The sequence below is a fragment of the Cyanistes caeruleus genome, chromosome 10 (genome assembly GCF_971803275.1).
Source record: "Cyanistes caeruleus chromosome 10, bCyaCae1.hap1.1, whole genome shotgun sequence".
Classification (NCBI taxonomy): Eukaryota; Metazoa; Chordata; class Aves; order Passeriformes; family Paridae; genus Cyanistes; species Cyanistes caeruleus.
The window spans coordinates 9,052,933-9,068,960 of record NC_141710.1 but is presented as its reverse complement, the minus strand read 5'-3'; the positions used below and the strand labels follow the sequence as shown (position 1 = coordinate 9,068,960).

The following is a 16,028-nucleotide window of genomic DNA, read 5'->3' as shown; positions in this document are numbered from 1 at the left end:
GTGTCTAACAGTGGTAGGTTTGGCCTGCAGAAGCACAGAAGCATTCCCTATACTACCTGAAGCAGGTTTATAGCCTTGTAAAAGAAGACCGTCACAGATTGTGCAGTTTAGCAGATTATTCATGACTCAGTCACTTCATACAGAGCATTGGCTTCTGCTGCCTCTGAGGGTGCTTGACATCTCTTAAAGTCATGCCAAAAGTATTGCAAGTTGGCCTCTCAGAAAACGAGGCACATTAAGTAGAGACCATGTCTGAAAACTTCAGTTGATTTGCTTCACATGAACTTGAATTGAACCTCAACCTTACAAAACAAGGCATATTAAAACATAAAGACAGCTGAATGGTAACCATGACAACACTACTTCCAAAAAACCCAGAGGTATAGCCAACATTTATACATATATACTGCAAGGGATAATACATTCTTTTGTACACTTATTAATACCAGTTCATGTTGTGTGCATGGCTTTTCACCAGCAAAACTGTATGCTACACAGGAATTTCCAGATATTAATTTACCTTTGATGTTTTTTGCTACTCTGATAAGACCCATGCAAAATGAAATTAGTCAAAATGTTCCAAGTTTTAGGCTTGGGTGCAATATGGTCTCAAAATATTGACTCAATTTTAAAAGTCTGTCTTGTGGCAAAATCTGTGCTGCAACTATGTGTTGCATTCCACTGAGCCATAATATTAGTTATTAAATTTTAATTTCTTTTCTAATTGTGACAAAAAGAGTGACTTTTTCTCAATGCTGTATTTTAGGAAGATGAATGCTAATTTTTAAATTAGATTATTATGTTAAATGAACCTTTATTCCATCTAGGAATGCTCTTTTTCGGTCTTTGGACTAAAGGATGATTCTTTAGGTTGGGCTCTTGTCGGCACTGATGTAGAGTGGAGCTTTATGTCTCATTTTTATAACCCATTTCATCCCAACTGGGGTGCATTTTTAATCCTTTTTCTCTAACTAAATTGAGGAATACAGCCCTTTCCGTCAATTTGGAGTGGAATATGTTTAGTTTATTTTGAAATACCCTGCCAAGGGACATTTTTCTAAATGAGTATTTTCTAATCTTTAATTAGTATCTCAAATACTTTTGCTGCCTGCACATTTTTCCAGTGAAAGGTTGTGTAGAACAGTCACTGCATTCTGTATATCCTGTGGGACTACAGGAGCTACACACTCCCCTTTCACACAGTGAACAAAAGATAAATTCTTGCCTTCTTAAAAGGTCTGAAATGCTAGAACTATAGGTGCAGTCCTGAGGCCTGAATACTGATGCCCAGACCTTCTTGGGTGGTACCAGGTTAATGCTTGGTGCAGGTCTGTGATTCATCTGCCATCTCTTCTTTTGCAATTACATTGCTTTTCTGACTTTTACATATTTACTTCATAGCATGGATACAGTGTTTACTACTTCTTTGGGGACATAATGAATTGCAAACACAATGTCCTTTCCCCCAACAATACTAGAGCATAAATAGTTCAGTCACTATCAACCAGGAGCACTACACATATGTAATTCCTTATGTGTTTTTATATATGTATATGTTTTTATAGATATATAAGATGTAGAGCATTGACAATGTGCAAACTTAGGCCATTAATGAGTCAGGTACATGTCCTTGGCATCAGCCACTTCTATTACACAGCACACAGAAGCAATAGCTAAGGCAGCCTTAGAGTGCAAAATTTTCTACTCTTGTACTATTATTGCATATCATTCTTAGTTCCTCTGTGACAAGCTATGTTAAAGTTTTGCTAACTAGAACTGCAATCAAACCTTTTAATCCGCTCTATGCTTTGGAAACGAGACCTGGCTTGTATCTGGGCTGTCCTCAATAGCTGTGCCTGCAGTCTCAGAACAGTGATTTCAGTGAGGTTTATCCATCCTGCAGGGAGAAACCTTACATATAACCCAGTGTTTAATTTGTCTTGACTTTCCCTGTTGGCTTCTTCCAGGCTAAAGCCAGAATGTAAGCTGACACGTAAGGAGTATGGATAAAATAGGTGCCAGGATTTGACTGTAAACTGCTGCCCAAATTAGCATAATGGTATAGTTACGATTAAAACAAATTTCCCAGTGTTGTAAAGAGACCTCCAAAAGTTGAATTTGTGAAGTACTCATGGTCTTAAGCACAGGGATCTGTTTTTTGCCTTTTCAAAATACAGTGCTTGAAAACAAAAACTTTCATTGCCCTTTCAACTTGCCTATTCTGGAGTTCATGTAGTTTAGGTTTAATTAATTCTGCATAAAAGGTCTGGTATGTAAGCACCAGTTATGAGTGACAGCTGCAGTGATGATGGCATCCACCTCCTGTTGGGTTTTTTTGGTCTGAACTTTCCTTTGCTTAGTGTGTGGAACTTTGTTCTCCTTTAGGGATAGCAGGAATATGTAATCCAAAACATCCCATCTCCATCTGGATGCTCCCCTCTCTTCATCCAGCACTTACTGCATGAATGCTACTGCAAAGGTACCATGAGACAGTCTAAGGGCACAAATGCAGCTCATTCATTGTTCTAGGAATGAGAAATGAAAGAGCAGTGGCCTGGAGGCATTAAGGACAGAAGAATAATGGCATGAGCAGCAAAACTCTGTCAATCCCCTTGGTACAGCTGTCCCTCTGGCTTTTCATTTATCCTGGGCATTGCTCTCAGGACAGGAGCTCACACCATGGCAGCAGCCCATGCCCATGCTGCTGGCACCATGTCCCCTGCCATCAGCTTCTGTGACCAATGCCCATTCAGGCTGCTCAGCAGGCAGAAATCCAGCCTGGAACCAGCCATAGCACTGCTGCATCTTTGGGTGTCACCTGCACTAAATGAAATAGCAAGCAAGGCCCTTCCATAGCTACCCAGTGCCATCCTTCGCTCTTTAATGCAGTTGGCCTGAGAAAACTTGACATTGAAAGCAAGATTAGCTGGGATTGATGTGGCTGTGATGCTGTAAAATTTTTAATGAAATGGGGTTTCTAGCTGCTAATACTCCCGCTTTGCTACCAGGCAAAACACCACCACCACACTGTACAACCTGTGCTAAGAGCTACCAGCCCAGCTGTGCAAGGCTCTGCCCTGGGCTGTGCTGCTCACAGTGCCATACCAGCCTGTCTGGGATCTACTCTAGCTGGGCTTGTGCAAAATCCCTGCTCTCTGCAGTAAGATTTAAATTCTGGTTTGTAGAGAATATGGAGAAATGTTCTGTCTCACAGTCTGCTGTGAAGAATTACTGCTTCCCCAAACGATTAAGGTCTTTGTGAGACAATCAACAAACAGACTTATTTCTCCTGTAAACGGGAAAAACACATCCCTTACTGCTGCAGAGGTTCCTAAATGAGGCACAGCTGGATGGCTGCCAGTAAAGCCTTAGTATAGTAGTTGGCTGGGGAACAAGGATGCCCTGGCAACCACGTGTTTGTTAGTGAGGATGCTGCATAATTTTTAACAAAGGGTTGTGAGCTAAGGCTGGGGTGGGGGTGTGGTGAGAAGGGAGGTCTGCTTCCCAGAGATTTACACAGGAGCTGCTGCAGAGAAGGTAAGCACTCTCCATGGAAAGCAGCGCTGGAACAATGGAACCTTAGATGTTTAAGGCTAAAGAGCCTTTGTTTTGCAGGTGTACTTAACTCTTTCTTCTGTCTGCTTGAAGCTACAAATGTGACAAGCTGCCTCATCATCACAGGACAGATCTAAGGGAAGATTACACTGGCTCCTTTTGAAAATAATGAAAATTAAAGCTCACAGAAAGGGTGAAAAAGCTGGGTTATGAACTGTGATTGGTATTGGCTGTACTAACATATGCTTGCTCCCTGATCTACTTTTGTAGTTTCAATCTCTTTGTGTAAGTAAGGGTGTACTACTAGTTAAGGAATAGCTATAATTTTAATTTTTAATTTTAATTTTAATATAGTTACTGATGATTTTTCTTGCTCTCCTAAAAAGCTAGGTCAGGTCACTTCTTGTGTACTGAGAAAGAAAGGTACACATTTGTACACATCATTTGTTGCTCTCAGTTTGGGGCAAAGGTCTCCAGGGTAAAGGTTTTCATGCTTTTATAAATGTAAACTTCTGAGGAAAACAATAGTGCACAGACAAGTCTCTTAAATAAATCTGCAGAGTACTGTAAGAGTTGCAGTTATTAACTGAGGCCTTGCAAGCATGTTCATTAATTCTGTATACTAATGACAGCCCAAAGCCTACAGCAGATCTCTGTGGGGCCAGGTGAGTTCTGGTGACCTTGTGCAAGTATTCAGCTGGTGGTTCCTCTTCCAAATCTTTGCACAACAGGAATGGTCACTGCTAAGGAACAGATGTGTTTAACATCACAAAAGCTCCAGTTCATTGGGCTGGGGAACAAATTCAGGGGCATATCTCATGTATTTCACAAAGATGGTGTAAATCTTCTTATTTGATAATATTAGTTAATATTTACAAAGTATTTTAAATTCCCAGAGAAATCATTATGAAGTTGTTGTAGACATTATTATTCCTATTACTGTCAGGAACAATATTGTGTTTTATAATCTACACGAATGTTAATTTTGTTTTGTTTCTTAAGAGTACTTATGTGCTTTATAAAATATTGTTCTCTGTGTCCTCTGATCCATGGTAACTTCATAATGCTATGAAACATTGACATTTGGGGATTGGTTTTTACTGTCTTTTTTTCATACAGACTTCCATGGAAGATTTGCTAATGGTATATGTGTGTGTTTGAATTAAACCCTTTAATGCTAGGGGAGGAGATCAGTTTGACACGGAATTCAACAGCTGTTGTTTCTTTAAAGAGAAAAGGCCTGCTGGATTTAAGTGTGTTTGAGTATATCTGGTTGACTGAACAGTTTCCTCAAGGAAGTATTCATTCAGTCAATGTCCTGAAGGGTTAAGAAAACAGAAACCCATAGTGTTACTGAGTTGTTGTTATGTACGTTGCCAAGGGAACTGTAGCTGGAATGTTTAAATGTGTTGTTTCTCCCCAAACCTACAGGAGTGGAGCTTGAGTGTCTTGGTGTGCCCTAATCCTCACAATTAGTTTCTGTGTGGTGGGGGGGGGTGCTTATGGGGCTGATCAGACTAAATACTTGTAGTGACACTGGGTAACATTCCCACCATGCTGGACAGAGTGACTTCAGCATCATATTCATCACTTAGGAGAATCACAACCAAAAGCAGAAAAGGGAGTATATTAAAAGCCTCCCTTTTTGCTTCTCCCTGAAGCCTGTAGATTCCTTTCAGTAATTAATGCATATTATAGAAATTAATGATCTCCAAGGAGATCTTTTTAAGACCTTGGTAAGAGAGATCATGACACTGATTGAATCTTCACTCAGATCTTTAGTATTGGTATTGTTTTGTCCCACATGCCATTTAAGTTGCTTCACTGGTGTAAAGCGGTAGGAACCTTTGTTGAAAATGACCATTTCAAAAGAGGAAGCAAATTTTAGCCTTGTTTCCATGTAAAGGTTGGGCTCTTGCAATGCAGCAAATCAGTCTGCAGAAAGTCTAATCAAGCACTGTATTGACAGATAATTGCTGAAACAAAAATACCTAAATGTATCTGTAGAGATCAACATAGATTTTTCAAGAAGCTGGGAACAACCCTTCCAAAGCCTTCCACTGGGCCATCACTCCCAAATGTTTGGCCTATGCTACCACCATGTTTTTTTCCTGGGTGGCTGGCAGCACTCAGTTGAGTCAAAACTAGCTGAGCAGCACTCCATCCCTTGTTAAGTCAAACATTTTTCCAAGTGCAAACTGACCCACACTTTGGCTGATGTATTTCTTCTGGTATGTGGGAGGATTTGCATCCAGAGGAATGTTTTCACTTTTGTGCTTGTACCCCCTCCTATCACTCAACATAAGGTTTTTAATATGGTCCAAGATAATTCTGTCTTAATGTTCTTTGAACCAAGTCTAGCTGCAGTAGATGTGGAAAACACAGATTACCTTCTCCTTGCAGCTGCCTCTCAAGTGCAAAAGCTCAGTGCTTTCCCAAGGCACATTTTCTGAATACCTTATAATTCTTATTGCCTCCTAAGCAGGGCCCACATCTTCAGGTGGAGACATCCTGAGACATAGGAAGGTCTCCAGCTGGTCAGTGTTTGGGCAGATTACACACTTTTTATCCACAAAAATCATGTGTACACATCCTGTTGTGATGTTTCCTTTTTTTGTTGATATTCTTTTCTCAGTATGAAACCATTGATCTATAAGCCAAGAGACCTTTTTGCATCCAGATAAAACAGTGAGATTAGGCTATGTCATGTCCTGGAGTCCTCCTCCAGTTGTCCACACTGGAAGTCACCTGAACTGCAAAACACTGAGGAAGTCACAGTCAGGTCTTGTACTAGTTGATTTCAAAACTTCTTACAAGGTGTATAAAGATTTATAAAAGTTAGGAAACCAAACACAGTGATAGAATCCTGGGGAGTCAGTGCTTCCATCAGTGCTCAGAGACAAAGTGTCCTATTTCCACTAGGATCAGAATGAGCGGACAGTGCTAAAGCTTGGGAATGCTGACACCACACATTTGCCAGCTGTGATGAAACCTTATCATTTAAAATAAAAGAACAAAGAAATAAAATCCAAAGCTTGATAAGTGATTTCTGTGTCTTTTACTCTGTGACTTTTGATATTGTGATGCAAAGAAGACTTTTGATATTGTGATTAACTCAATCATTAATTTTTTTATTTTACAATCTGTTTTTGTGCTTTCTGAAATTCCTGCACAAGTTAGTTTGACCAAGCCTTTCTGGACAGTTCTGAAAGTTTTATGTAGGGCAGCACTGAGGTGCATTGGCAGGAGCTGAATGTGGTTTGCCTACAATCTTGTTGGCTCAGGTTTGTACTTCATCACCCAGGTACCCCTATGTTTTTATTTAAAATAGTCTCTTAGAAGTCTCTTTAGGTATTTTCAGGTCTTGTAAACTGAATGAAAAACAGAAGCTACGATATGAACTGTATCCACTATGTAAAAGACAAAGAACCTATTAAAAACCCTATAAAAAGCAATGTAACCAAAGCCCTGCATGCCTCAGAAGAGTTAATCCTGCAATGGGTGCTAAACTCCAGAGCCCTAATGATGGGGCACTCCTTACCTCTCTTCCTTTGCCATCTGCAACCACAAGGTGAGGATGAGCAAAAATCTGACTTTTTCCTTTTATTAGGTGTGGGAAACTTTTGTTTTGGCAGTGCTTCTTTTTGTCATTCACAAAGTTTGTTTTTCTCTTGATTTTTTTTATTTTTTATTTCCTGTCAGAGTGTGGAGGAGAAAGCTGTTCTAGTCTGTAAGTTATGCACCCCTTACAGTGCCCCTTAGTTACACAGCACAAGGAAAAGAGAAACAGAATCCATGGCACCATGCAGAAATGCTGCACTATAGTTTGTCCTGGTTAAACATTTCCAGAAAGGGAATAACACAATACTGTGGAGTTCCTGAATGTCTTTTGACCTTTGTGCTGCAGAAGTGCAGGCATTTAGGGTTAAACTGAAACAGTGCTGCATTCTGGGCAAATTGGTTTCCAGATCAGAGCTGCACAGATCAGAATTATTTCCTTTTCATATTACCACAACACTATCTCCTCCATACCTGAAATAAGTGGCAACTGGAGCCTTGAAAATCAATATGCAACAGCTGTGTGAGAATTTAATTTGATATAGCTACATGCCCCTATCTTCAGCCAGCTTTCTAGGTCTTTCTTCAAACAACTTATAATATCTACAAAAGAATGCTTAAATTCTTGTATGTACAGATTTTTTGGTAGTATGTAATTCTGTCATTTTTTACCTTCTTTTCTCCACATGCAGGGAGATTTCAATGGTTATTTGCATTTTTTCAAAGCCTGCAAGAGGCAAGAGTTGCATTTTTGGATTGAGTTTGGGATGCAAACTCAACTTCTGCACTTATCTTGTAATTCACTTTATCTTGCCCTAAAACATTTTGGTGAGGGAACGTGAGCACTGAATCTAGTCAGCTCCTGATAGCTGCTGGGGGTTTCTGCATTCTCCCTCAGTGCTTTCATGCCTAGTGGTGCCTAATGACAGAATGGATCAAACCATTAGACTTAAAAAGAAGCTTACATGGAATTTGAATATGCACCTGTAGTTTGTGAATCTTGTGTCAGCTGCTTCTTCTTTCTTGCTAATATTTGAACCTTGCACATTCCTACATTCCTATGCATTATGCTTTAAAGATGCAAGATCAAATCATTTGTCTGTTTATGCTTGTCCTTAAAGCACCATGTAGACTTTAAAGCTGCAAGGACTGCTCAAAGCTAACTTTGGCTGTGAGAGGCTGAGTCCATGAAAAGTGCTGGATGGTAAACAGGTTCTGGTTGTGCTCAAAATCAACTGCAAGTGGGAGACAACAGGATTTTAATAATGTAAACAAGGAAAAAAAGAGTCTATCCACTACAAGTGTATGTTGGAATTACATGGTAGCTGAGAACAAGTTTCCACAGCAAATGTACTATTAACTAACAGAAAAGTTCTTTCTGATTTGTAAAAAATACTAATGTAAACTCTGAATTATGGTTTATCTGCTGTTCTACCTATTAATAACTTTCTATTATGTTCAATTAATTAGTTATTGGAAAAACACGGAGGCCAGCATTCGTACAACGAATCAAACCTTTCGGCACATTCAGATGCAGGGGACGCTGGCACACATCTGCCTTTTCTACCAACAACAGAACAACAACAACCCCAGCTGAACCATGGCCTTTGGTTAGCCCCTGCATTTTTACACTAGGATTTGTTCAGTTGATATAAAATGGTAACTCAGGCAGTCCAAGTCAGCATTACAGGGGGCCTCTATAGGGGAAAACACAGCCCCTAAAAACAGGCTTCCAGAGTCCCCCCTCAGGTTCCAAGAATGCTGTTTTTACCATCCCTAAGACGAACCCCCCACCAACTTTTACAGAGGCCACCCTCTGCTCACAAAACCTAGTCCCTTTCCCTGAAGGCATTCAGGATCCTTTGAAATGGAAAATTTATGCTGTACTGAAATAGTTCATACTATAACAAACAACTAGTGCCATCATTCTGCTGGTATTCAGAGCGCAATTAAACCTGAACCTCATGTGAGTGCTCCATTTGGGGTGGAAGGTGGTGCTGTGGGGAGGACAGGCAGCTCACCCCAAGAGTCTTTCCTACTGCAGCAGGTTTTAGTGCTTGTCCTCCCTGCCCCTGCAGTGAGCAGCCCCCTTCTCCCTCCCCACATTTACACGAGGCACGGGGACTTGTGGGGGATTATATAACTTATAGGTCAATTTGTTGTTCAGGCAGAAGAATGTGCTATGTTGGCCGAAGCTGTTTGTTTGCTTAAGTTCTCAGAGTTCAATGAGGTCATTTTCTCATCTTCCCTGTGTTTTCTGTATTTTCCACAGACCTGCCAGCCTCAAACAACACCCTCTTTCTTCGCATTAGAAATGGAAACACGTCCTCTGCAGGAATTTTCCACTTAATAGCTCCTGCTTTCCTACCGGGGGCCTCAGTGCACCACCACTGCAATGCTGTATTTCTTTCCACTGCAGTTTGACATTTTGCAGCCAGAACAAGGAACGGCATTCACTCCATCCTGATTTTTGAAAAACATATCTCTATAGGCCCACAGAATGCACCCAGTGCAGCAATCACCAGGGGAAAATGGCAAAGGTATTTAAACATCATTACGTGTCACCAAGACTATGACACTGTCTGGTAAAAATGCTCATTTATACAATTGCTTTTCCTTACTCCCCATTCCTCCCCCCTCTAACCCTTTATAGGCACACAGACACCAAACCTCTGCCCTGCTCTCCCATCACCAGCCGCTCTCTCATTTTACACTTGTAATTGTTTGCCTTTGTGAATTATTTTCTTTGCATAATAGTTACAAACTGTGTATCAGGTCCTGCCACTGTGAGGAGCAGAAATGCACATTGTAGGTAATCAGAGCAGTAAACAAGGAGCCTGCTTTAAAATGCACCAAGTGACCTGTCTGAAGGCAGCAATATTTGCAGATTGTTTACTGCTGAGATCCAGTGATGTCGCTGAAATGCAGCAGCTTGAAGATTGGAGCAAAATGGGATCTCAGGCACTCGGTCAAGCACAACCTGTAATTTTTTTATTTATTGTTCGTGTTCTGCTTTTTTTAAAGTTAGATCTGTATTATAAATTATTAAAAGCTGTTTTCTAAAAATCTCTTTGCTGTGTCTATGAAAAAAAACCCCAACCTAATTCCTTTAGAGGAAGAAAAATGAATGGAAGTAAACATGTTTATTGCTAGAAGGAAGGTTTCCCCTGTCTGCACAGTGGTAGAGTCTCAGACAGCAAGGTCCCAGTAGGTCAGACTGGCACATTGAATTGCGTATCAAATGAAACTGGTATTCTGGAAAAAGGGTGGAAAGAGGAAGAGGGGTGTTAGTGAGGAGGTTGCTCAGGCCAGGAGGGTGGGCCACTGAAAAACAACAAGCTAAAAAATAGGATTGATGATTTGCAGGACACCTAGGGTATTTCTTTCAGGGGGTATTACTTCCACTTTTAACCAGGAACAAGAGCTAGAAGAAAAAAAAGCGGCAGGAGCTGACAGCTTTGTGCTGATCAAAGGGACGGAGCATTGAATGCCTTCTTTTGCTAGCTATTTATTAGAGAGATAGAGAAGGGCTCCTTTGCCATTCTACTTAGGAGAGAAGGGATTAAAGATCAAAAAAAAAAGGAGGGGGACCGGCATGAGTTCTTTGTTCAGAAAATATTTCTCTCTCTTTTTTTTACGGTGTGTCGTGCTGTCCACTACAAGACAAAAACACCATTTTTTTTTCTAGTCTTACTCTCTTTTCTCACTGACCAAAATTTCTAGTGATAAACAATTCCAGTAGCTTTTTTTTTCTTTTTAATATAAAGAAGGTCCCCTTTGGGAAACTTAGTTAACTGTCTTTTAGCCTGATTAACCTAGGAAATAAAGTTTAAATGCACTGCTGGGGTTCTATTAGGATCATCAGTTCATACAGATAACAGCAAAAGGTGTTAAAATGCACTTCACTGGTGCAAGTGATCTCATGTTGTAAAAATGATTATCCCCAGCAGAACAGGGAAGGATTAAGGGGCCACGTCTACATCTGGGAAACTCCATAAGTGTTTTATTAGCATTAGTACATGTATTAATCACACAGACACAAAAAAAAGGCCCGTCAGGATGGTGGCAAATGGCACAGTGCATTAAACCTACTCCCTTAAGTCAGTGGAATGTGAGCATCTTTATTCCTAGAGTTGCAATAAAGCTGTTAAGTAGTATGAATGAAGTTGGGGAAAGCCTGTTTGTATGATTGTGGATCATTGTGGATTACCTAAAAAGAGAGACTGCTTCCAAAGTAAGGCACTCCCATTGCAGAGACTTTGAGGAAATGTGGGGTAAATTTAGTGTTCCAGCCTCAAATCAGTTGAACTACACTGCACTGATGTTTGATCGCAGTGACCTAGCTGCTCGTTTATATTCTGATTTCTGTTACATAGATCAGAAAGGAAAAGTCTGTCCATGTCCCATGCTTCTGCTCCATCCTCTGCTCCTTAGTTCAGGTTGCTGCTTCCCAGCATGAGTGAGAGTCAGGCTAAATGGCCCTGCAAGCAAGGCTGAGGTAACACTGATAAAAACAAATGCTGTTGACCAGACCTTTGAATAATTCAGCAGATGATCACCGTGGGGTTTGAGATGAGCAGCATTTTCCACACTTTCATTCAATTTCCATTTGTAACCCCTAAATTTTGTTTCATCTTGATAGCAACCTCATATAGAAAATGAAGCATTGCCAAATGTAGTGATTTTACAGCCAGGTTTTTATAGGGCCTGTTGCCAGCATTAGGTTAGCAAAACAGATATATGGTGATGATATTTAGGGTTCTTTTTGATCTCCAACCTTCACCACCACCAAAACAAATCTAAGTCATTTACTGGAGATTGGGAATGCAACTCTTGGAGAAAAAAAGCGCTCATGTTTTTGCTGTAGTCTCCTTTCAGCTCTACTATGTTTGTTGACAATCACCATACTAGAGCAGCATCTAGGAAAGTCTTGCTAAATACTACTTTAGCACCATGATAGATGTGATAGTGAGACGTATTATTGACTTCATTGCTAAAAATATTATAGTTATACATGTTGAAATCCTGTCAAGAGGTTGCCTCTTTCATTCCAATATTAAACACTTCTCTTTCAGTGGATATTTGGAATATTTTATGTCTGTCACCACAGCAGTGACATTTGTTATTTTGTTCATCAAAATGTCACCTGCCTATCAAGATAGCTAAGATAAGTAGGACTGGGAAACTTTGTCGAATCATCATACACAGGCTTTTTTGTGCCAGCAGATGTATTACATGAGACACTTACATTGATGTGGAATAGCAACAGAAGTCAGCTTTCTTGTCTGAAAAGTTAAAGAAATTATCATTTGCCTTACAAGGATATTTTAGTAATTCCTTCACAGCATTAAGGGAACAGATGGGCTATAAAACCAGTCAGTCCCTGATAATACAGGGTTCTTCTTAGAGTGTATGGAGTTGCAAAGGACTTTGAGGAGGAAGGGGACTCTGTGAACATGAAGCATTTTAAGTGCCATAGTGTTTTGAGCATGCTTAGCTAGCTTACTTGGCTGCCCTCAAAGCCTGAAAGAAACATAACTGAAGGCCTAGTAAGTAGCCAGGTGACAAAAGAGACAGGAAATAGAATGCTAGAAAAGTGGAAATCAACTTCTAAACAGGGAAACAAAGAATAAATGAAAAACCAAGCCCATAAAAACACAGAGAGGGTTTTGGAAATGACAGCACTCTGACAAAAGATCAACACTGTTTCAAATATACTGTATTTCTCCACCCACCTCTGAGTAGATATTAAGTACCCTTCACTGCCTTGGAGTCAGATTTCAAGCCAAAATGTCTGTGTTACTAGTTTTGCAAGTGCTACCACTAATTGAAACCACATAATGTTGCAGATCTGAAATAAAGCAGGCAGGGCATCCCTGCTGAAAAGCTACCCAGCAGGACAACCCCTTTGTTCTCTTTTAAAATAAACGAATTCAAGGGAAATGTTGGCTAAATCATTGCTTCTAAATGTATACAAAATTTCCTCCCTGATCTCCTCCCTTCCCCCCCCACCCCCCCCATTTTCCTGATTAACTATCAAAGGACTTTGCAATTATAAACTGCAAAAACTGTTTTAATGTCATGCTTGTCATTTCTAGGTGTATAAATTTTGCTTTTGCAGGGATTTTACATGGCACATATTGTGATCACCTGTGGTAGGGTAGTTAATTAGCAGTCCAGGTCCTATTTCATTTAATTTATACTGGAGCAATCTAAACTAGCAGAATGATCACAGCAACACTCAGTAATTTAACTCCCTCCTTTCAAAGCTGTTTTAGTAATCATACTTTGGTTGTAAGTTTTCAGAAAGCTTTTACAGTACTAGTTTTCTAGCCATGTAAGCTCCCTCCCTTCTCAGCTCCCCTCAATCCTGGCTTTTGTCCTTCTGGGTACTTTTGGCTGCATTCCATTAAGAAATTAGAAAGGATGCAGCTGTCATTATTTTGTCAATCGTAAAATCTAAGACATGGAAAAAGTCTTAGGAAGGCAGGGGAGTCATGTAACTTCTATTGAGAAAACAGATTATTCCTCCATATACTTCCAACAGTACTTTCACTTGACCTAAAAGGAAAACTTTTATGATCCAGGCTTGGATTTCCCAGCGGATCACTGAGATGTGTGTACATAAACATCACTTGATACTTGGTTTGGAAATTCACAAAAGCCACCCTCAGCACTTCTTGGGGAAGAACTCATTATATAATTCCATTTTGAGCCTCATCATCATGAAAAGTTTTGAATCTATAGCAAAAATTTATCTACATACATTCACACCAGTGGCATAGACAATATGCCTGCAGCCCAGACCAAATCAAAGCATGTTTCTTGTCACAGTGATTGGAAAAACAATAGCATGTAAGGGGTAATGTGCATGCAAGTTGTTCGCTTGCAGCTTGGCAATGAAGGCCTTGTTCCCTGTGTGCCCTTTTAAAATTGATCCTATTTTACAGTGACTTTGAGATTTAGAAAGACTTTAAAACATCCTGCTTTTGTTTTTCTCTCTGAATAAATACAAGAAAAATAATTTCATTGTAATGTCAAGATTCCACAAAAAAGCTGTGCAGTTTTGCCAATGGAATTTTGATTGTAATTAGCGGAGAAATAGGTTAGTGCTTGCTTGTAAGAGAGCTGGCCTTTACTGATGCTGCTAGTATTGCCAGTTAACCATGTTCTCATCAGACATGCATTACAATTTAAAATGAAATAACTTCATAAATTCCTGTGAGTTTCTGTATGTCTGCTACAGATTATACACCCAAGATCAAACTTTTAACATCTGTTCATGCTGGAAAATATTTTTGTGTGTTTTCTTGGCTACAAATTCTTATTTAAGTATGTCAAATAATTTGGTACTTATGAAAAATTCCTTCCTGACCCGTGTTCATCTTGTTTGTGTGTGTGTAAGAACAAATCTCAACAGTTACATCACTTTTAACTTAAACAGCTGGTGGCAGTCTAATTATTTATTTTCTTGAATCCATGGCCTTTGGAGACACAGATTTCCAGCCACTGGTTAGTTTCCAAGTAGTGGGAAACCTTTTGTAAAATATGGCACTTCCAGAGCAGGAGGGAGGGCTTTTCTTTAGAAAAAGAAAAGTGTCTGTGGATTGTGTTTGTAGAGACAATATATGATTAATGATTCTCTATTCACTGGAAAACAACAACTGTTATTAAGGGAGATGAGAGTGCATCAGAATAAAATGCAGTGTGACTGAAAAAAAAAAAAAAAAAAAGCTAAGGAAATCCAAGCATCAACCTATTTTTCTGGGCAGTGAAAAACAAAGGATGGATGTATTAGGCTTAAATTTCCATTGAAGAAGCCAGCTATGTTTTGTTGCTTTCTCTGCACCATTTAGATTGGTCCTGAACTCTGCCAAGGGTTGCATGTTGCTTGTCTAGGCTAATGAGTAAGTTATCAAAATATGAGATTTATGACAGCAGTCAAGGAATTAATGAGCATAGTTCTGAAGGCTGAGGAAGCCTTTGCAAATCCCCAAAATAGAGAGAAATCTCTGCTTGAATCATCTTCTGTTGTGAGTTGGTATGGCATCTGCTGCTCCAAGTCTAAAAGTGGAATGAATAGACAAAGAGTTTCAGATGTACAAGCTATGCTTAATCACCAAATAATAACAAATAGGAACTCCCAACAACGCTCTGTGAGATCACGTTCAAATTAGCTACACATTCAAGTTTTAGAGCAACAATTTCCTCACTTCTATTTATGGGAAAACTGTAGTATATATACAAGCCACAGAACTTCAGTATCACATGACATGGATGATTTCCTAATTGACTCACTCTCTATATTGCTTCATGCATGGTCTTTTAGGAGTTTTTTTTCAATGAAGCTCACTGTAAAGCTCTTCTTAAGAGCACCTCCTGGCCATCTTTTGGATGTGAAGAACAAAAAATTGTCAGGCATTTCACGGTGCCTAAATGTTTTGTCTCTGAGCTTTTGTATGTATATTTTTTACTTGTATAGCAGTCCCAGCTATATCTATTTGCTACCTGTGTTTTCATGTCAAACTGTGTCAGACGACACAGAGAAGGGTTTGATTTCTACATAGTGTTTTTCATACTAAAATTATTCCATTAGACACAGGCAAGTTATGGGTGTTATCAGAAGCTGTTAAGTGTGCTTAGTGGGTAAGCTGAATAGAGAAGTCAAGTTGTGGTTAATAATAATTCACATAAAACCCAGACAATGGGAACTCTTGTTTGAGTGGGGAAATCTTGGCTGTAGACTCAGAGTATATCACTGTATCCCTGACTTTTTTTCCTTTCATTTTTTCCTTCCTCACCAAAACTCCCTCTTGGTTTTTAAAACTCAGAGAGTAGAAATCCAAACTTTTCATCTGCTCCTTAATGTGCCTTTTTCTCATTCAGGCAGTCATAAAATACTGCCCTTTGCTGCA

General features: G+C 39.6%; 2 long non-coding RNA genes across 17 annotated transcripts in view; one reads left to right on the top strand and one right to left on the bottom strand.

Annotated features, from left to right (window-relative positions):
- LOC147651284 (uncharacterized) overlaps positions 1-16,028 on the bottom strand; it is a 178,642-nt gene that overhangs the window by 92,381 nt on the left and 70,233 nt on the right. The window lies entirely within an intron of this gene.
- LOC147651286 (uncharacterized) lies at positions 3,446-10,179 on the top strand. Its single transcript, XR_015274702.1, has 3 exons — positions 3,446-3,537; positions 3,616-8,723; positions 9,386-10,179. It is a non-coding gene; the product is annotated as an uncharacterized LOC147651286 (long non-coding RNA).